The following is a 22940-nucleotide window of genomic DNA, read 5'->3' on the forward strand; positions in this document are numbered from 1 at the left end:
GTACGCATGTACTGCTTGGGTGCTATTCATCTCCAAGAATCCTGCTTGTTCTGCCATGCTTTCAGTTCCTGTGTACTGCAAGAGAGGAAGAACAAGCTTATCTTAAAAGGACTACTGAAACCTTCCTTTGAAGAAGACTTGGAAAGGTCTTCTAGTTCCAGATCCTCTCCTTCCAAACCGGACAAGAAATTAGAGAAAAAATCTTCAAAAAAGTGCTCTCCGGCACCATCAGTTTCCTCGGAGCTGCCAGAGAAAATCTCTAAAACTACTGTTACTTCGGCTCCATTGGCTTCTGTGCCAACAGAAGGCAGTACACTGACTATGTTGACATCGTCTCCCAGCATCTCGGAGCCGGTGACAGAAATTCTAGTTCGGAGCCGGTCTCCATTTCCTCGACCGGTTTCTCCTTCTCATAGGTCTCCTTATGTAGGGAGATTAAGATCTCCAACCTTATCCTCTAGTTCTTCTCAGACCCTCTCTGATGATGATGTCGATAGAGTGGTGAGGAAACTTCTCCAGTCATTGGTGCTGGCTAAATTGTTTTCGGTTCCAGCCCAGTCGGCCCCAGAGCCCATCCTCCCCTCCTCTTTGGCTGTTCCACCTCTGAGCCTTTCTTGGCTTTCAGAGCCAGAGCTGTCGGTTCTGTCAGATGCCGTGAGGTCGGTTCCAGTAGCCCCCTCTGGCCTCTTGGCTCCGATCTCTGCTCCGGCCCCATCAGCGCCATCCACGGGGTCCAGGATTCTTGGTTCACCAGTTGGAACCGAGAGGGAGGTCTCAGATCGATCTTCTTAAACTCAGAACAATGTTAAAATGAAATTATTAGAAAGAAATAGAATAGTATTGTTGACTGATTGCTTTGAAAAAGGAAATGCTAAGTCACCAGAATGTTTAATGAAAGATTATAAGGTGGATGAATTTGTTGATCAGTAAGAAATTAAATTAATTTGTAGATAGTGAAGAGGAACAGAAAGCAATTCCCCCACTAGATTATTATACGAATGCTATCATTGAATGTAAATTGACCTACAAAGGAAGCCTGTTCAAGTTATATACATTAATTATAAATAATTTTCATGCAAAATTCTGGAACTTTTTAGATAGTAATAGACTGAGTGACTCAATAGATAGAATAAAACTTTATTTAAATCAGTTAGAATTCGTTAATTCTGGAAAGTTGTGTGTAAATACATACACAGAAGGTTTCTTACTCCCTGTAAAATCTCTAAGTTTAGTAAAATAACTTTTGTTTGTTGGAACTGTAGTAAAGTTGTAAAAGGTGATTGGACACAGATGTTTATGAATTGTGAAAACTTAAATGTATATTGGAAGAGGTAAGTATGTTTTGTGAAAACTGAAATGTATATTGGGATGAGATCAACCCAGCCACTGGGGATGCACAAGCCAGTGCATTTCTTTGTGCCAGTCCCAAGCCCAGATAAATGGGGAGGGTTGCACCAGGAAAGGCATGTGGCATATAACCTCTGCCAAATTACTTATGCGTAGAACATTTCATATTTCCATACCGGCTCGGTCGAGGCCCGGGTTAACACCGACCACCACCAGTACTGTTAGCCAACAGGGTGCTGGCAGAAATTGGGCTACTGTTGGCCGAAGGAGAAGAGGAGGGGGAAGGCATGCCCGAAGGCAGAAAGAGAGGAGGAAGGTTAGGAATGTAGTTGTGAGGGTAGGAACCTTTGACTCTTGGCAGTATGACTGGTATAGGGAGAGAGCTAGCTGATATGATGGAGAGAAGGAAGGTTGATATATTGTGCGTGCAAGAGACCAGATGGAAGGGAAGTAAGGCCAGGTGTATAGGAGGCGGGTTCAAATTGTTCTATCATGGTGTGGATGGCAGGAGAAATGGGGTAGGGCTTATCCTAAAGGAACAGTATGCCAAGAGTGTTTTGGAGGTGAAGAGAGTGTCTGATAGAGTGATGTTTACGAAGCTTGAAACTGATGGTGTAATGTTGAATGTTGTTAGTGCATATGCTCCACAAGTTGGATGTGCGATGGATGAGAAAGAAATATTTTGGAGTGAGTTGGATGAAGTGGTGGTGAGTGTACCCAAGGGTGAGAGACTAGTCATTGGAGCGGAGTTCAATGGGCATGTTGGTGAAGTGAACAGAGGGGATGAGGAAGTGATGGGTAGGTATGATGTTAAGGAGAGGAATGCAGAAGGTCAGATGATTGTGGATTTTGTGAAAAGGATGGACATGGCTGTGGTGAATACATATTTTAAGAAGAGGGAGGTGCATAGGGTAACGTACAAGAGTGGAGGAAGATGCACACAGGAGATTATATCCTGTGTAGGAGGGCCAGTCTGAAGGAGATTGGAGACTGTAAAGTGGTGACGGGGAAAGTGTAGTTAAGCAGCATAGAATGGTGGTCTGTAGGATGACGGTGATCAAGAGGAGGAGGAGGAGTGTGAAAGCAGTGCCAAGGATTAAATGGTGGAAGTTAAAAAAGGGTGCTTGTGAGGTGGAGTTCAGGGAAGAGTTAAGACAGGCACCGGGAGGCAGTGAAGAGTTTCCGAATAGCTGGGTAACTACAGCAAAGCTAGTAAGGGAGACTGCTAGAAAGGTGCTTGGTGTGACATCTGGACAGAGAAGGAAGACAAGGAGACCTGGTGGCGGAATGAGGAAGTACAGGAGAGTATACAGAGGAAGAGGCTGGGGAAGAAGAAGTGGGATTGTCAAAGAGATGAAGAAAGCAGACATGAGTATAAGGAGATGAGACGCATGGCAAAGAGAGAGGTGGCGAAGGCTAAGGATAAAGCATATGGAGAGTTGTATGAGAGATTGGACACTAAAGGGGGAGAAATTGACCTGTACCAATTGGCTAGACAGAGGGACAGAGCTGGGAAAGATGTGCAGCAGGTAAGGGTGATAAAGGATAGTGAGGGAAACCTACTCACAAGTGAAGAGAGTGTGTTGAGTAGATGGAAAGAGTACTTTGAAGGGCTGATGAATGAAGAGAATGAGAGAGAGAGAAGGGTGGATGATGCGGGGATAGTGAATCAGGAAGTGAAACAGATTAGCAAGGAGGAAGTAAGGACAGCTATGAAGAGGATGAAGAATGGAAAGGCTGTTGGCCCAGATGACATACCAGTGGAAGCATGGAGGTGTTTAGGTGAAATGGCAGTGGAATTTTTAACCAGATTGTTTAATGAAATTTTGGAAAGTCAGAGGATGCCTGAGGAGTGGAGAAAAAGTGTTTTGGTACCTAACTTTAAGAATAAGGGTGATGTGCAGAGCTGCAGTAACTACAGAGGGATAAAACTGATCAGTCACAGCCTGAAGTTATGGGAAAGAGTAGTGGAAGCTAGGTTAAGAAGGAAGGTGATGATTAGTGATCATCAGTATGGTTTCATGCCAGGAAAGAGCACTACAGATGCAATATTTGCTCTGAGTGTGCTGTTGGAGAAATACAGAGAAGGTCAGGGGTTGCATTGTGTCTTTGTGGACTTAGAGAAAGCATATGACAGGGTGCCTAGAGAGGAGTTGTGGTATTCTATGAGGAAGTCGGGAGTGGTAGAGAAGTATGTAAGAGTGGTACAGGATATGTACGAGGGTAGTGTGACATTGGTGAGGACTGCGGTGGGAGTGACAGATGCGTTTAAGGTGGAGGTGGGATTACATCAAGGATCAGCTCTGAGCCCTTTCTTATTTGCAGTGGTGATGGACAGGTTGATAGATGAGATCAGGACTATGATGTTTGCAGATGACATTGTGATATGTAGTGAGAGTAGGGACCAGGTTGAGGAGACCCTGGAGAGGTGGAAATATGCTTTAGAGAGGAGAGGAATGAAGGTCAGCAGGGCTAAAACAGAATATGTGTGTGTAAATGTGAGGGAGGGTAGAGGAAAGGTGAGGATGCAGGGAGATGAGTTGGTAAAGGGTGGATGAGTTTAAGTACTTGGGCTCAACAGTTCAGAGTAATGGTGAGTGTGGAAGAGAGGTGAAGAAGAAAGTACAGGCAGGGTGGAATGGGTGGGGGAGTGTCAGGAGTGATTTGTGACAGACATGTACCAGTAAGAGTGAAAGGGAAGGTCTACAAGAGGGTAGTGAGACAAGCTATGTTATATGGGTTGGAGACGGTGGCATTGATGAAAAGGCAGGAGTCAGAGCTGGATGTGGCAGAGTTAAAGATGTTAAGATTTGCACTGGGTGTGACTAGGATGGACAGGATTAGGAATCAGTATATTAGAGGGTCAGCTCAGGTTGGACAGTTTTGAGACAAAGCAAGAGAGGCGAGATTGCGTTGGTTTGGATATGTGCTGAGGAGGGATGCTGGGTATATTGGGAAAAGGATGCTAAGGATGGAGCTGCCAGGTAAGAGGAAAAGAGGAAGGCCTAAGGTAAGGTTTATGGATGTGGTGAGAGAGGACATGCAGGTGGTTGGTGTGAAAGAGCATGATGCAGAGGACAGGAAGAAATGGAAACAGATGATCCACTGTGGCGACCCCTAACGGGAACAGCCGAAAGAAGATGATGATAATATTGGGACAAGATGGGTGTTTTAAGGAGTTAGGGTCTGTTAATTGTTTTTTAGCTAGATCAATAATACTAACGAATGTTTCACTTCCTTTATCTGTAAAAACCAAACAACAAAAACTCTTCTGGAGTTTACTGTCAGTAGCTAGAAAATTTATTCCAAAAAAATGGAAATAGAACTCATTTCCTACATTGAAAGAATTTTTAAGTTTAACAGCAATACTATGTAAAACTGAAAAAAAAGTGATCAAAATAAGATCTATAAATCATACTAAGACTTTTAATGGTTGGGATAGCCTTGAAATGTTGTTATTGAAATAGTAAGGCTCTTAATAAGTTTATTTGTATAAGACTGCCTTGATGATTCAATGTATTTCTAACATTGTATAACAGTACATGATGGTGAATTTCTTCCTTTCTGTGTATATATTGTAAATATGTTAATAAAAATTTTCTTAAAAAAAAAAAGCTTCAGTGGTACCTTAAGTCAGTATGGTTCCTACATTGCCACCCTCTGGAGTTTCCTGATACCTTTCCTACCCTGTCTCAAGTTTGAGCTTTATTGGTTGATTTATCACATTTCTCACAACCCAGGGCTTCCTTTCCAGGCTCCAGTCCCGTCTTGAGCTCTTTACGAATGCCTCAGACGGGATGGAGGTTCTCCTTCATCTCTCTCAAGGTTCAAGATCTCTGGCATCTTCATCAGAGATCGGACCTCATCATTTTAAAGGAGATGAAGGCCCTCCTTCTAGCTGTTCAGGCTTTTCATTCCCTCTTTCATCCTGGGCCCCTCAAAATTTTCACACATTACCACACTGATATGTGGTATGTCAACAAACAACGGGGTGCAAGGTCCTATCTTCTTTGTAGACTAGCTCGTAAGGTCTGGGATCTAGCTGTCTAATATCAAGTGACTCTTCAGGTAGTTTACATTCCCTCGGAGCACAGTCTAGTGGCAGACTCTTTAAGCAGATCCAGCACACAAGCTCAAAAAAAGATGCTTCACAGAGATGTGTTCCTGGACATTGTCCATCAGTGGGGTATTGTAGATGCTTTTGCCTCCCCTCTGAACAGATGAATAGACAACTTCCTCTATTCATTCCATAATCCCAAGTCCCCTGGCTTGGAAAGTGGATGCTCTGTCTTTTCCTGTATGCTTTCCCTCCCCTTCCTTTGTTATGATGACTCTTGCACAAAGATCAGGCAGGACTTTCCCAAAATCTTGCTAGTGACTCTCTTTTGGCCCAGACACCATTGGTTCCCTCCTTTCTCACTTGGCCAGGGACAATCACCACAAGTTACCTCAACTAGGTGAATCTTCCCACACAAGGCAAGGGGTCTTTTATCCATTCTCACTTGTCCACTCTTCAAGTGACGCTGTGGATTATAGGGTTTTGACTCTTTTCAAGCACCTCTTGTCTGAGGACATGCTTCCAGTCCTGCAGGAAGAGAGGAAATTATATATACCCAAGTGGAAAAGATTTTCTGTCTGGTGCTTCTCTCACCATCAGGATCTCCTATCTGTGGAGTTCCTTTGCTTCTCTCTTATTTGTGTGACCTGCTCCATGCTGGGTTAGTGTATTCTTCAGTTAAAGCTCACCTGTTAGCAATTTCTGATTGTCTGCCCCAGATGATGACTCTGGCCTCTAAATTCAAGGTCATGTAATTTCTTAAAGGCGTCCTTCATATCAGGCCTCCCTGGAAACCTATTCTGCCTTCCTGGGACCTCAGTTTTGTACTTAAAAAATTTACTTGGGCTCCTTTTTGAGCCTGCTTCTTCAGCTTCCTTGCAGCATTGTACTAAAGACTGTTCTTTTAGCTCTCACTTCAGCCAAGAGAGTATCTAAACTTCAGACTCTCATGGCTGTTTCTCCTTTCTTAGTTTTCCACAGAAACAGGGTGTGTTTTCATACTAATGTTGTGTCTTTCGTCTTTTCCCGGGTTCGCCACAGTGGAACTCCGGTCCACTAATGATTGGCAGTAGACTTTTACGTGCCGAGTTGCCGGCTCTGATGGACAACCGTCAACGAAGGTACTCCCATTCACGCATGTCTCCACACAGAAGACGCTCTAGCTGAGAATCGAACAGGACAAAGTCTAACTGTGAGGCGACAACGCTACCACAGCACCACCACCGCAAGGGAAAAACAGATTAAAAAAAAACAGCTTTGGACATTGCTCAGTCTGGATGACTGGTGCATGCTACTTTTAAATAGGCCTTTGAATTTCCTGAAAAGGAACTGAAATTTTTAAAACTTTTTTTCTTAAAGGACTGTTTGTCCAAAGGGTGAGAAACATAAACAGAAGAAAACTAGATGGATGACTGATGTTCTTCTTCCAGAACAGTTTGCTTCTGAGACAGCAAACAGTTCTCCAAAACACTTTTGTGCATTCTCTTAGTAGCATCATTAAAATAAAGGCAGACAGAACACAGACAGTCATGCTGCTTTCCAAAACAGTACAAACACCTATATGCTTGTCAGCAGGTGAGATTGCCCTGCACTGGGCACATTTAGAGAAAAGCAGATCAAGAATGAATAAAGCTAATAACAGGCCTTGGTCCAGAACTGAGGGGGAACTGAAACTCAGTTTCTTACAGAATTCAGAATTAATGGCAGGTCACCATAGAAATGACAGATAAAGCCCCAAAACCTGGACCACACCACAAAAGGAGGGGGTGTATCCATATTCATAAAGGATACCCACACCTCCAGGTTGGTGGCAACTCACGAAGCTTCGGAAACCATCCAGGTGCAACTAACCATAGGCAAAACTGCTCTACAAATTGTAGCATGCTACAGGCCACCCTCTCAAACTCAGGAACCCCACACAGCCTTCCTGAAGACACTGGAGGGTATAAATGTATCTCCAAACACCTTCATATTGGGTGACTTCAACTACCCGAATATAGACTGGGAACATTACTCAAGCCCTAACTTTCTAGCCCAACGGTTCCTGGAGTTCATAAATTCAAATGCCATGGAACAGCTAGTCACTGTTCCCACGAGAGGAGAAAATATACTAGATCTCATTGTCACAAACATGGGGACAAAATGCTCCACACCGAAGTATATCCCTCATTGGTGAGATCTGATCATAAACTAATCTCACTGGAAATCCACATCCCGCCCCACCCCAAACAAAAGACCATAGTGAAGAACTTCTCTAAAGCAAACTTCACACTACTCAAGACTGGTGTGGTATCCTTCAAGGCCCCTGAGCCAGTGGAAACCACAACCCAAGCTGCGGAAGCCCTTACAAATGCCTTCTATGAACACCTCCAGGACTGCATGGATCAGGCAATCCCAAATAAAACCAAGACTCTTTCCACAAAGGGCAAACGTCCAGTCTGGTGGACCCCAGCCATTAACAAACTTTACAATAAGAGGAGAAAGCTATTACATGATAGAACAAAATCCATAAAAGGGAAGTCACCCCTGATCAGTATTAGTAAAAAAATACGAGCACTCATAAAATCAACTAAGGCCGATTTTGAGAGAAAAATTGCCATGGATTCAAAGGACAATCATAAGGCCTTTTTCAGCTATGTTAGGAACCTGGGTGGAAACTCCCAGATATGCTCAGAATTAGTCCAAAATGATACAAAAATCACTGAACCCACAGACATTGCCAACATACTGGCAGACAGGTTCAGTGCAAACTTCACCCCTCTCCCCTAAAGGAGAGATAACTATCCCAGCCGAGTGTAGCCTCCCGGACATCTCAAATGCGCAGGTGAAAGCTGCTCTCTAAAGCTAAAAACACAGCATCAATGGGACCGGATGGTGTCCCCGGCTGTGTGCTACACGAGCTAAATGAGGAATTAAACCCGCACATAAGGCAGCTGTTTAATCTCAGCCTTACCACAGGATACGTGCCCAAGGAGTGGCGACGGCAACTGTGGTCCCACTCCACAAAGGCGGCACCTCTACGGACCCTGGTAATTACCGCCCCATAAGCTTAACAAGTCTAGTCTGCAAAGCTATGGAGAGGATCATAATGGAGCTCATAAACAAAGATATAGGGGACTTGCAGACATTGGACCCGACCCAGTTTGGCTTTGTCAAGGTAAGATCATGCCTTTTGAACTTGGTCGACTTCTTCAAAACAGTCACCAAGGCCATTGATGAGGGAAAGGCAGTCCATACAGCCTACCTTGACCTTGCAAAGGCTTTCGACACAATACCCCACTCGGGTATTGTAGAAAAACTTACCAGCTTAAATGTAAACCCATATGTCACAAGATGGGTTGCAAACTGGCTTAAGGACAGAACCCACAGGGTTAGAGTTGCTGGCGCTGTGTCAGACTCCAAGCCGGTCACAAGTGGTGTCCCACAGGGGTCGGTCCTTGGACCCCTATTGTTGGGCATCTACTTCTCAGAAGTACAGGCCAACATGGGAGGATTTTGGCTGACAAAGTTTGCAGACGACTGCAAACTGGGCCATAGTGGAAAGTGCATCGGACACGGATATCCTTCAGAAGGGACTCACGGAAACAGATAGCTGGTGCCAGAGCCATGGCCTGAAGTTAAACGCAAAAAATGTATAGTCATACCCTTCGGGAAAAACAAGGTAACCCCAAGCTACCATATAGGTGGCAATCCACTAAGCACAGAAGAGGTTATCAGGGACCTGGGGACCCAGGTTGACAATGGCCTTTCTTTGACACTCACATTGCTAAAGTGGTTAGAAAGACCTTCTACATTGCCCACCTGATCATGAAGGATTCACATCCAGATCTAGTGAGGTCATTGTTCCCCTGTACTCTTCACTTATCAGACCAATGATCGAGTACAATGCCCCATTCGGGATGTATCTCACCCGACATCTGCAGCAATTGGAGAGACCCCAAAAGTTCCTCACCAAAAGGATAAAGGACTCCAAAATCTGTCATATGCTGCCAGATTGAAGAAACTCCAGCTCTATTCAGTCGCATACCGCCTGCTCAGAGGTGACATGTGCCTGACATACAAGGCCATGTCCAACCCGAATTAATGGACATGCTCCACCTCAAAAATCCAAATCCACCAAAACCACTAGAGCAAGCGACTTAAACCTTAGCACGGATATAAATAGGACATGCTGGAGGGATAGATTTATCACTCAGAGACTCCCTATGCTGTGGAATAAAATCCCGGTCCATGTGAGGCAGAGCACCTCGCTGACTCTGTTCAAGAGAAATCTAGACCTGTGGATGGGAGAGCGTAGGTTTACCCCGGGAATCATCTCTGTGTCACTGCTGGACAGAGGCACAACAAACTAATGGGCACAGTATTTTTTCATATAAGGGGTGGCGTAAGCCACAAAAATTTGGGCTAGGCTTATAAATGCCTTAGGGCAGATAGCCAAGTATAAACCTATGAACCTATGAAGAAGAAAAACTGTATGCTTGCTGTTCCACACACTGGAAAACATCTCAAAGTATTGACCTCAGCCTTAGGCCATTTCACCTGTTTAGTACCTCTTGCATGGCAAGAAAGCACTAGAGAGACAGAGGGATTGCTGAATACATGATGGGGAAGGGAATGTGCCTGACAGCCTATAAAAGTTTTATTATCTGAATGGTCCTATGCCTGTGGTGTTGCATCCTAAAAGTTGCTGAAGCCTCCACTGAAAATTGGCTTTGTTCCAAGTTGGACTTTCCTGGTAAACAAATGTTAAATAAAATAAAAATAAACAAAGTGACTTCTCCCCCCAGTGCAACATGTTAGCCGAATTGACTGGTACAGGAGGGTAGTACTGGCATTGATTTAAACTACAGAGATGATACAGCATTCTCAAATAAATGTCAATACTACATTACTGGTCTAGTCATGGTTAAAGCACTGAAGCATTCGGTGAGTGGTAGTAACTTCAGGAAGCAGCTTGCTCTGTATCAGATGACTTAGCTACAGGAAGCAGCTTGCTACAGGAATACTAATTAACCTAGCTAAGGGAAACAGCTTGCAGCAGTTACAGAAGTACTAGAGGACCTAGCTACAGGAAGCAGCTTGCTACAGTTACAAGAGTGCCAAATGACTTAGGTATAGTTCTGTTGGTCTCAACTAGGATTTTGGAGAAATGACTAGGTTAGGAGGTTTAAAAGTGAGACTACCACTCATTGTCTTACAAAAAAAATGTGCAGCTAACATTCATTCATTAATGCTTTGCTTGCTTATGTATTAAAGCATGTATACACACACATAAATAGACACACATTCAGCAATACTCCATTTATTTGTACATTGATCATAAAGCAAACACTTCTATCTCAGCAGTTTCATACTTGCATACATATCACCTAATTAGTCTTATAAATACTGTCTCATATATGTTGTACCCCCCCCCCAGAAAAAAAAAAACTTGTGTCAGTAGTATGGCAAGCATTAAGTGACTTGCTGAAAGAACAAACTGAGGAAGCAAAATTAAGATCATTAACAGTTAGCAGTCTTTATTGTGCATTAAACTGTTAGCTAGAAATTCTAAACTGTAAAAAGTTCAAATATTAAAAATGTAAATCGGAGTAAATTTACCATTAAATGTATGAACATTTCAGCCTCATAGTTCAGCTATGGCAGCTGTCTACAAAGGAAGGAAGAACTTTGCTTTTCTGAGTTACCTTCACACTACCAATACTGGAGTGTGCTACAAAATCAGTGTTGCTCATTACCAAAATTCAAAACACCCTTATAAAGGCTTACATAGGAGCCAAAAAAAGGAGACTGTTTAATGAGAGGTGGGAGAATTTATATTTTTACATAGGTGAGAGCTTACTATGACCCTATGGATGAAAAATATGATGTGGAAATATTAAGAGAAAGAAAAGCAGCAACCGTAAAACAGTATATGTTAGGTAGTCCAATCTCACCTTCTTTTTTGCATATGGGTTTGGAGCCGATCCTCGGCTCCGACTCGGCCGATTTTCAAGCTCAAAGACTTCTGGTTGGCTCGTGGCTAAGCAGGTATCCCATGGTGCACCAGTGCAATCCCCAGATCTCGTTTGCTGCGTCGACGAGTTTGGATGTGCTTCTCTTGGTTCTGGCTAAGTTTTTGCAACTTTTCATTATTCTAGTATCTTTGCATAGTTATTGATATATATACATTATAGGACTTTATCTTTATTGTCTTGTGGTTGTTGTGTGACCTTATTAGTGGTATCCTGTGTACCAGTAGTTAGGCGCAATTGCACTTTACCTAAACTGTTAGTTTTGGCAGTTTCACTTTTTTTCCTGTTATTTACAGTTAGGATTTACCTAAATTGCCTTGTGTGACTAGTATAGTAGTCTCCTGTATTCAGTAGTTAGACGCACTGGCTTTTTTCTTGTCTAGAGAATTAGTTTGGCGAGTTTGCCATTTTTAATCAATAGGGGCTCCTATTGATTATTTCCTGTCAAGCGATTATTGTTGACTGGTGGTCCCTGTTAAAGTCTTAATTTCTTACATTTGTTAATTTGCTACCCTTGAGCGTGTGTGTGTGTGTGTGTGTTGTGCCTTCTTGGTCTGTTTGAATTAGAAGACCCGGTTCTTCACAGGGCTAGGCCCGTTTAACTTAGAGGACCTAGTCCTTGTGTTGCTTCCACTGTATTTTATTTAAAATATTCTCCTGTGTGACTGAATCTGTCTAGTGTTTAGTGGAAAATCTAGGTTTATATCTTACACCTGGCTAGGCCTGTTTAACTTAGAGGACCTAGTCCACGTGTATTTTGTCTGTAGGGCTAGGCACATTTTAGTTAGAAGACCTAGTCCTCAGTCATTTTCTTTCTCTTCCTTTTTCCATCTGATTGCTTGTGGGTTGCAATGTCTAAGGATAGCAAGGAGCACAAACCCTCTAGGTTTAAAAAATGTATGGAGTGCTCCCAGAAAATGTCTTTGACCGATGGCCACAGTAGCTGTATCTACTGTTTGGGAGCCATCCATTTGCAAGAATCATGTTTGTTCTGTCATGCTTTCTTTCCTAGAGTGTTGCAGGAGAGAAAGAACAAACTGATACTCAGGGGTCTTTTGAAGCCAACCTTCGAGGAAGCTTTGTCTGGTTCTTCGGCTTCTTCATCTAAGTCTTCTAAGTCAAGATCTGACTCAAAATCTAAAGTTTCAAAAAGGCCTTCTCTGACACCATCTAGTGGTTTGGAGCCACCTGTCAAATTAATAAAACCTGCCTCCTTGACTCCTCAGTCTTCGGAGCTGAAGGAGAGCACTGTGGTTTTGGAGTCGGTCACAGATACTTTGGTGATGACTGCTGAATCCTTGCAGATAGTTGACTCTGCTTCTCTGTGCCAATCTGTAGAGTCCCGACCGGTCTGTCTCTGATGGTCAAATCTCCAGTGCCTGCTAGGTTGAGATCCCCAACCTTATCATCCAGGTCTTCCAGGAGTCTTTTAGAAGAAGATGTGGAGAGAGTAGAACTGAGACTCCTCAAGTCGTCTGCCCTGCCTAAATTTTTGTTGGCTCTGACCCAATCGGCTTCGGAGCCACTCTTGTCTCCATCCGTGATTCCTCCTCCGAGCCATGTTGGTTTTTCGGAGCCAGAGAGCTTGTTACTAATGGAGGAACCCTCGGTTCAGGCTCCCCTTGCTGTTGCATTGGAGCCGAGTTCGGCTCCGACACGTTCGGCTCCATCCATCATGTCCAGGGACCGAAGCTCTTCTGTCAGCACCAAGGGAGAGGTTTTGAATCGATCTTCATCGGTTCAGAGCCTTCCTCTCGGTGCATCCGCCAGGGTGAGCTCGGACCCTGCATCTATCTCGGAGCCAATAGCTCTGGCTCTGGCACCGTCATTTGTCTCTTCGGAATGGGGACGGTCTTCAGAGCTGGAGAGATCTGCTTTTGAGGTGAAGAGGAGTGTGCTGTCATAATCTACAGCCCCTGCCAGTGGTACAAGCACTCTTACCACCAGGGCTCCCACTTCGGTCTCAGTACCTACTCTCTCTGGAGACAGCAGAGACCCACAGCCTCAGGAGCCACCAGCTGGTGGCCCCCACTCTTCCGGGGCATCCCCAGAAGGTCCTTTTGAGGAGCCCTCATGGAAGAGAGTATGCAAGAGGAAGCATATTGACTCCCAGGATGAGTCTCTGACATCGGACACTGACCTCAATGAGTCGGAGGGGTCCCCTAAGTCATCCTCTGATGATATCTCCTTTGTGGACATTCTAGAGATCCTTAAACAGAGGTGCAACTGGCCCACTGTCAACCCTTCTGATGCGTCAGTGTACCTGAAGGCTTTCGGGTCTCACCCCTCTGCCTCTTGGGTGTCTCCACCTTTCAACGAGCTAATGGATCTGGTTAGTCAGAAGGTGTGGGATACTCCCGATGCCATGGAGCCAGTACCTAGAAGATCAAATAAATTTCTGTCTGCCCCTCCTGGAAAATAATTCTTGACTAAGGGCATTCCCGTAGATGCCATGATGTGGCGGCAGCCACAAAGAAGGAGTTGGCAGAGATTTCTTCCTCTGTACATCCACCGAACAAGGAGACTCGACAGATGGATAGATTTGGGAAGCGCATATTTAGTTCAGCAGCCTTTACACTTCGATCCCTGAACTACCTTATCCATTTCACGAGCTTGCAGTAGGAACTCCTCAAGGAGTTAGGAGATTCCATATGATCTGAGGAAGACAACAGTCGAAAGCCCTTATCAGATATCTTCAAGGGACAGTTTTGAGCTTTTTTATTTTTCATTTTATTTTCAAGTCAAAGTTTTATTCGTATTATAGGACTATATTTTAATTGGAACACTTGTGGATTTTGTTGATTGACTATCCTTGGGTGGATTTTCTGTCTTTTTTCTGCTAATATTGACTGTTTTTGTGACAGACCACCTTTAGCGTTTGGGAGTTATTTATTCATTTGAGGATTCCATACAGGGTGCTTGTCCTGAGGGAGTCCTGGATAGGATCTCTGCTCAGTTGTCCACCCTAAATTCCGTAGTTAACTCCTCCATGCACCTCATATCTCATGCGGCTGATGGAGCGAGCAGAGCAGTGGGTTCAGGAGTTGCCCTTAGGCGCCACTCCTGGATGCACTTGTGTAATTTTGTGGAGCCGTTCAAGTCCACCTTCACCAACGCCCCATTTGATGGTTCCTCCTTGTTTGGTTTCAAGGGGAAAGATACACTCACTCAGTGTGAACAGGAAGGAAAGACTCTCTCTGCCTTGGGAATCCGTTTTACCATCCCCTCTCGATCATACCCCAAAGGTCAAAGGGGAGGTAAGATGTGGTTCAGAAAGTCCCAGAGGGCCTTTCCAGACACACACAGTGAATCCTCCTTCAGAGGCAGACGAGGAGGAAATGGTAGATGTCACCCTAGAGGCAGGGGTGGTCCGCAACATCAGCAAGGCCGTGGTTCCTTTAGAGAGCGGCCTTATCAGCGCTCCTGATGTGGGGCCTGACTGTGTTTCTCTGGGGCCAGTCGGGGGTCACATCTCTTTGTATCCAGAAGCCTGGCTAAATTTAACCCAAGACAAGTGGGTACAAAGAGTTGTTACCAGAGGATATATCATACCCTTTTCCCTTTCACCTTTTGTTCCCAAGAAGATTCCAGATGTTCCACCCAATCACAGGGATCAGGCAACTGTGGAGATCAACAAGTTGCTCTCAGAAAGAGTCATCCAGCCCATGCCAGCAGACCAGACAGAATCTGGAACTTATTCCAGGTTCTTTTTAGTCCCAAAATGAACTGGAGACTGGAGGCCAATATTGGACCTCAGCAGATTAAACGAATCTGTGAAAAAGGACAAGTTTCGGATGGTAACACTGCAGTCGATACTCCCGTTGTTAGGGAAAGACTATTGGATGTGCTCTTTAGCTTTCCAAGACGCCTACTACCATATACAAATGGACAAGGGATCAAGGGGGTATCTGCGCTTCTAACTGGGAGCCAGCCATTATCAGTTTCTTGCTCTGCCCTTTGGTCTCACCACAGCCCCCAGAGTGTTCACCAAATGCATGGTAGTAGTGACAGCTCACCTGAGACATCAGGGATTCCAGGTGTTTCCGTATTTGGACGACTGGCTCCTGACCGCCCCCACCAGGCATCTACTTCTCCAAAACAGGGACATCACCATCCAGCTTTGTGCTCAACTAGGGATCTCCATAAATTGGGAAAAATCTGCATTACTGCCCTCGCAATCTGTGATTTTTATAGGCGCAGAGCTAGACACAGTGGATATGACAGTTCATCTTCCCACCGAAAGTGCACAAAACCTCATCTCACAAGTTCAGCGACTTCTACCACTTTAGAAGGTCAAAGCAAAGTGGATTCTTCAACTTCTTGGAATGATGGCCTCAACCATTCTGTTAATACCTCTAGCCAGGTTGCATATGAGAATCCTTCAATGGCTCCTGTTCTCCCAGTGGTCGTTCCAATACCTACCACTGAATCACTCTATTCTGCTGACAGAATCATGTAAAAAGGACCTTCGTTGGTGGATAGCCCTCAACAATTTGGTCACTGGAGCCCCCTTTGTGCCTGCCCAACCCATTGCCACTATGACCACGGATGCCTTCCAGGTCGGGTGGGGGGGGCATTATCTGGGCAGGACGGTCCACGGCACATGGCAAGAACACGAGGCTCATCTGCATATCAATGTTCTGGAGATGAGTGGTGCTTCTGGCTTTGCAAGCACTTCAGGACCTTCTTCCTCTAGGGACGATTGCGATACAATCGGACATGTCGGTTGTGTGGTATATCAACAAACAGGGCAGTACCAGATCTTACCCACTCTGTCGAGAGGTCATGCGAGTTTGGGAATGGGTGATTTCTTCCCAGTGCTTTCTGGTGGCAACGCACATTCCGGGGACAACCAATGTGATAGCCGGCAAGCTGAGCCGGGCAGTCCTGCTGCCCCACGAATGGTCTCTGAAATGGGAAATAGTGGAAGAGATTTTCCTAAAATGGGGAAACTTTGCTGCAACCTTTTTTCCAGTCCAGTCAATGGCAAGTGCAGCAGTTATTTTTGCCTAATTCCCCCTCCATGGGAAGCACCCAGAGACGCTCTGGTACACGATTGGCCCACGGGACTTCTCTATGCCTTTCCTCCTTTTCCCCTAATCCCCAAAGTGATACAGAAAGCCAACCGACTGGGAAGCAAGTTGAGCCTCATTGCTCCTTACTGGCCTCATCAGGTCTGGTTTCCCTTCCTCGAGCCTCTTCTCCTGGATGATCCTTGGATCCTGGACCCTGTTCCAGATCTACTGACCCACATGTCGGGTTCGCTACACCCTCAAATTGACAGCTTGGCTGATCCAGTTCCATCTCTAGTCAGGCCTCATGATGTTTCATCGTCAGTGTTCTATATTATTTTATCCTCACAGAAACCATCAACCAGAAGGCTGTATGACAGTAAGTGAAAAGGTTTTCTATTTGGGCACAGAAAATGAATGTGGATCCTTACACTGCTCCATTTCCCGTAATTCTGGAATTCCTTTCAGAGCTTTTTAAGCAGGGATCTGCCGCAGCCGTCATCAAAGTACAATTGGCGGCTATTTCACATTTTTATTTGAGATCTCCAAATGTTAACCTTATGTCGCATAAGTTATGTAAAACCTTCTTGAGAAAGAGACACCTTGCTGAGACCACTTTTACAGGAACCTGTGGCTTCTTGGGACTTAAATTCTGTGTTGTCCAAACTAACATCCCCTCCTTTTAAACCGTCTCATTCAGCTTCCTTAAAGTACTTGTCTTGGAAGACTGTGTTTTTGGTAGCTATTACATCAGCCAGACGTATTTCTGAGCTACATGCCCTGTCTATTAAACCACCTTATTTAGTTTTTCATAAAGACAGGGTTTCTTTATGTACCAATCCTTCGTTGGTCCCCAAAGTTTGTTCTTCTGCCACATTGAACTCCCAGTCCTCTTTTCCAATCATAGCAATGCAGCAGAATACTGGTTTCACCAGTTGGATGTTCACAGACAGCTGCGTTTCTATTTGCAACGGACCAAAGAATTTCGGAAGTCAGACCAGTTGTTCGTTTCTTTTTCTGATTCCAGATTGGGTTTGCCATTTGTAAGGTGGCATTGTCTAACTGGATTTCAAGTTGCATAGCTTTCATCTACAGCTCGGAGGGCAGACCCTTACCCCCACAGGATCAAAGCTCACTCTACCAGGTCTCTGTCTACCTCTGCAGCCTTCCAAGCCAGGGTACCAATTGATCATATCTGTACAGCAGCTATGTGGGCTACCCCTCACACCTTTATTACTCATTATAAGTTGGATTTGGCTTCTAGGGGTAGAGCATCCTCTGGCTCCACTGTGCTCAGGAGTATCTTCCAATGAGCCACCCAAGAATTAGGCGCTAGGGACGCTGTCCCATATGTAAAAATGAAGGGGAGATTGGACTACCTAACATAAAGAAGTTATGTACTCACCATAACCTTCCATGTTGGTAGTCCATCTCACCCTTCATTTTTACCAACCCTCCCTCCTGCCCCCATCCTGGAAGATCTGGAGGCAATATTATAAATTTCTTGGTTGGCGACCCTTTAGTATTCGTTTGTTGGTTAAGGGTTTCTTTCTATCTCTTTCTATCGCTAGTGAGTAGCAAACAAGATCTGGGGATTGCACTGGTGCACCATGGGATACCTGCTTAGCCACGAGCCAACCAGAAGTCTTCGAGCTTGAAAATTGGCCAAGTCAGCTCCGAACTCATATGTAAAAATGAAGGGTGAGATGGACTACCAACATGGAACGTTATGGTAAGTACATAACTTCTTTTTTTTCTATAAATCTAATGAAGGTTCAGGTTAGTTAAGTTAGCTATGTGTTAAAGTGAAACGAGAGCTAATGCATCACAGCAATTACAGATGAACTTTGAGTAAAAGAATGTCATGTAAAGGTATGACATTGTATGCCCTGATAAGGAAAAGCTTTTGAGGAGGTATGCCTCTCAACTGTCCAGAATTCTGCAGACTGTCCAGATTTTTGTTTTGCAATTTTGGTCTGTTTCACATACAATTTGTAGTTTTCTGTCACATTATTGAGGTTTAAAGCCAGCAAATAATGACATACATTTGAATTTCAGACTTAATATCCCTCAAAAATGCATACTAATGCAAAGCCTTTTATTCTAGCAACCTTCTAAGTTTATGATTAATATTTAAAATCTGGCTCAAGTTTTGGCCCTTTATGCCACCATTATTTTTTGCTTTGTCCAGAATTCTTTTGCTAAGAAGTTGAGAGGTACGTTGGAGTAAGATAATCTTTTAACATGGTTGCCTACAGGATCACTGAAAAGCACCCCTAGGGGGCATTATGTATACCAAGCACTGAAACAATGCATTGAAAAAAAAATTAGCATGGGACAAACTTGTCTTTGTCTAAAAACAGTATAAACATTAGATCACACAAGCAACATTGTATTTGCCTTTGTCTAAGGAAATCAGATGTAATACTGGCATATGTTCTGACGCAAAACGCTACAGTCTGAAGGCCAAAATGATTTAACTAACAGTCTGAAGTACATTTATTTTATAATTAAAAAACTAACATTATTAAAGCACCTTGCAATGCCATATGACCCTCATTTATGGCCCCTGTGCTCGTTTCAGTGAAATCCCTGGAGGTATTCATTCCTAACCTTCAAGAAAGAACATCCTGTATCCTAGTCAACAAATGCAGAGCTTTGCACTGCACTGTGAAGTGAACAGGTCCAATATCTCAACTGCCCAACACTAAAGTCAGGAGCTGAAAAACTAAATCTTGAGAGAAAGTTGCCACTCATGCTCCATATGCATTGTACACCTCACTAAAAAGTACAGTTTTGTACCTACCATAAATGTAGATGTCCGAACAGGATAGCATCTGCAGTCATAACAAATGGGGTTGTCCTGTCGTCAGGCAGCCCTTCGGTCGGCCGGATTCCAAAGTCTGGATCCGGCTTCGGCTGATGTCGCACTTCACCCGACGTCATCTCTGCTGGTCTTCGGGTATAAAGACATCAGCCGACGCCATTTTCCTCAGTGTTTCTTGCCCCAGATGCCAGTTGCCCTCTTGGAAAGCTAAATTTTGGATAAATGCCAATGTTTCCAAAATAGTAGAAGGCAAACACAAAAAATAAGCATGTATGTGCATATATACAAACAAATACACCATAAGAGACTCCCCCCAGCTAGCTATTAGGAGGGTAAATACCCTAGGAGTACCACAGAGGGGAAGGAGGGTGGGTAATCCTGACTGCAGATGCTATCCTGTTCGGACATCTACATTTATGGTAGGTACAAAACTGTACTATGTCCTTCAAGGATGCATCTGCAGTCATAACAAATGGGTAGAATACCATAGCTAAACTAGGGGAGGAGGAAGAAGAATTATGGTGTAGTTAGGATCCCTTGCAGTACAACAGTGGCAAACCCTGCTCGGGATCTAGAGTATAGAGGTAAATTATAATGCTTGGCAAATGTATGCACGGAGGTCCAAGTAGCCGCCTCAGTAATGTCCTTGGTTGCCACTCCTCGTAAGAAAGCTGTGGTAGTGGCTGTAGCCCTTGTAGAATGAGGTCTTATGTTCTGTGGAATTGGTTTTCCATGGTAGGAGTAACAGAATCTTATGCAATTTCCTATCCATTTGGAGATTGTCTGTTTGGAAATTGCTTTTCCTTCCCTTCCTGTTGCATAGGCTACTAAAAGCTGGTCAGTTTTTCTGTCACCTTTGGTTCTGTCCAGGTAGTAGCGTAACTGTCTATGTACATCCAAGGTATGCAGCAGTCTTTCCCCCCTGTTCTGTGGATTGGGAAAGAAGGTAGGTAGGTGGATTGCCTGGTTTAAAGACACTCTGGATACCACCTTAGGCATAAATGTAGGATTAGTTCTCATGGACACCCTATCTTGATGGAAGATTAAGAAGGGTTGTACTGCCATTAAGGCCTGTAGTTCCGAAACCCTCCTTGCTGAAGTGATTGCCAGTAGGAAAGCAGTTTTTCATGATAGGTGTTGAAGATCTGCTGTTGCTGCTGGTTCAAATGGAGGGAGTGTCAATTTTTCTAGCACAAAGTTCAAGTCCCATGCTGGTAATGGTGGTTTCCTAGGAGGTTTTACATTCTTGATCCCTCTGAGGAACTGCCTGAGTAGAGGATCGAAGCTGTATTCTGCTGAAATAGCTGATGCATGTATCTTGATGGAGGAATAGGACAGGCCTGTATGTAGAAGCTCTGCCAAGTACTCCAGGATGTTAGCAATATCTATGTTCGACACATCTTTTCCTCTTTCAGTACTCCAAATGACAAACCTTTTCCATTTTCCTGCATAGTTCCTTCTTGTTGAAGGTCTGCGGGCTTCAAGGATAATGTCTTTAACCCTTTGGGATAGGTCTGGGTTAGTTGCTGCTATGTGATGTTCCAGGCAGTCAGTTGCAAGGTTTTTAGGTTTGGGTGCATGATGTTGTAGTTGTTCTGAGTTAACATCAAAGGCATCAGGGGTATTGACCACATTCTCCCCTGAGACATGCTCCTCAGCAATGGATACCAGTGTTGTCTTGGCCAATTCAGCTATCAGGATTATCCTTGGACGTTCCTCTTTGATTTTCAGTAGTACCTTGTGCATCAAAGGAAGAGGTGGAAATGCATATGCTGTCAGGCCTTTCCAACTGAAGGATAGAGAGTCCACCTTCCATGCAAGTGGGTGGTATGTCCTTGTGCAGAATTTTTTGAGCTGGTGATTGAGTGGGGATGCGAATAGGTCTATTTGTGGCATTCCCCATTTCTTTGTGATGGCCTTGAAGATGTCCGGGTGTAGCATCCATTTGTGAGCATCCAAGGTGGTTCTGCTTAACATGTCTGCTATGGTGTTTTCTTTTCCCGGCACAAATATTGCCTGTAACTGGATGTTGTAGCTCAGAGCCATATTCCAAAGGTCCAGAGTCATTCTGCATAGGGGGTACGAATGAGTGCCTCCCTGTTTGTTGATGTACCACATGACTGTGGTGTTGTCTGTCCTTATCATTAAATGGCCTTCTTCGAGGAATGGTCTGAATTTCTGGATTGCTAGTTTTACTGCCAGCATTTCTTTTTGGTTTATGTGCAGGTGCAGCTGGTCTGGAGTCCACAATCCTTGTATGCATTTGTCCAACATGTGCGCCCCCCAGCCTAGGTCTGAGGCGTCCGTTGTGATGGTTTGGCTTGCTTGAAAGTTGTGGAAGGGCAAGCCTGGGTTTGACTGGCATGCTTGAGCCCACCATAGGAACTCCTGTTTCAGGCATGGGATTAGTGGGATTTCGGTTTCTAAGCTGTGCCTGTGTTGAGACCATAAATTCTTTAGGTACCACTGTAGCTTTCTCATATGCAGTCTGGCATGTGGGACCAAGATTATGCATGATGCCATAAAGCCCAAGGCCTGCAGTACTTTTCTTGCAGTTAGTTTGTTCTGCTTTGTTAATGCCAAGAAGTAAAGAGGGAGTTGTTTTTGTTTTTCTGCAGTTAGGAATGCCATTTGTTTTACTGTGTCCAATTCCGCACCCAAGAATGTTCTTGTTTGGGATGGTATCAGTCTTGACTTTTGTAAATTGACTGTGTATCCCAGGGCTTGTAGTAAGCAAATGACTCTTTGTAAATCTGTTGTCAGCTTGCTTTTGTTGTCCGCTTGTAACAGGCAGTCGTCCAGGTATGGATAAATTTGGATTCCCTGTAGCCTGCAGTGAGCGATTACTGATGCCAGGCATTTTGTGAATACTCTGGGCGCAGTAGATAAGCCAAAGGGCAATGCTGAGAATTGATAATGCTCTGATCCTGCAAGAAATCTGAGGTATCTTCTGCAATTTGGTCATATGGGGACGTGCAGGTATGCCTTCTTGAGATCTAGAGTTACCAGCCAACACTCCTTGCCCAGCATGGGAAGAAGTTGCTGTAGGGTCAGCATTTTGAATTTTGGGACAATGATGTATGTGTTTAAGACGGACAGGTCGAGAATAGGTCTCCAACTTTTCTCTTTTCTTGGTACTAGGAAGAGTCTGGAGTAGAATCCTTTGCCCTGTTCTGTTATTGGTACTCTTTCCACAGCTCTCATCTTTAGAGCTTCTGTTTTTTGATTTGGAGGTAGGTTTGGCATTCCTCTTTTTACTGATAAGGTGTGGAAGTGGAACCTGTAGCCTTGGTCTATGGTTTGCAAAATCCACTTGTCTTTTGTGATATAGTGCCAATTTTTCGAAAATAAGGCTAACTTTCCGCCTAAAGGTGCTGCTATTTGCTCCCTGGTAGGCGGTGTCAGAGCCAAGTCTCTGTGATTGTCCTGTTGCAGTGGCAGTGGTTGTGTCTGTGCCTCGGTTATTGCCTTGCCACTGTCGTCCTCTGTAGGCACCTCCTCTGGATTGATTTCTGCCTCTAGAGCGTCCATTCCTGCCTCTTTGAGATTTTGAGGAGTCTGGAAAGGACCAATTTTTGGCAGGCCAGTTCCTGCTAAACCTTGGGGGCTGAACCTGTAAGAAATCCTTAACTGTTTGTACAGATTTTGCCTTCTCTTCCATTTTCTTCATTACTTGCTGAGCA

Source organism: Protopterus annectens, chromosome 12.part0 (assembly GCF_019279795.1).
Source record: "Protopterus annectens isolate FY-2018-M chromosome 12.part0, PAN1.0, whole genome shotgun sequence".
Taxonomy (NCBI): domain Eukaryota; kingdom Metazoa; phylum Chordata; order Ceratodontiformes; family Protopteridae; genus Protopterus; species Protopterus annectens.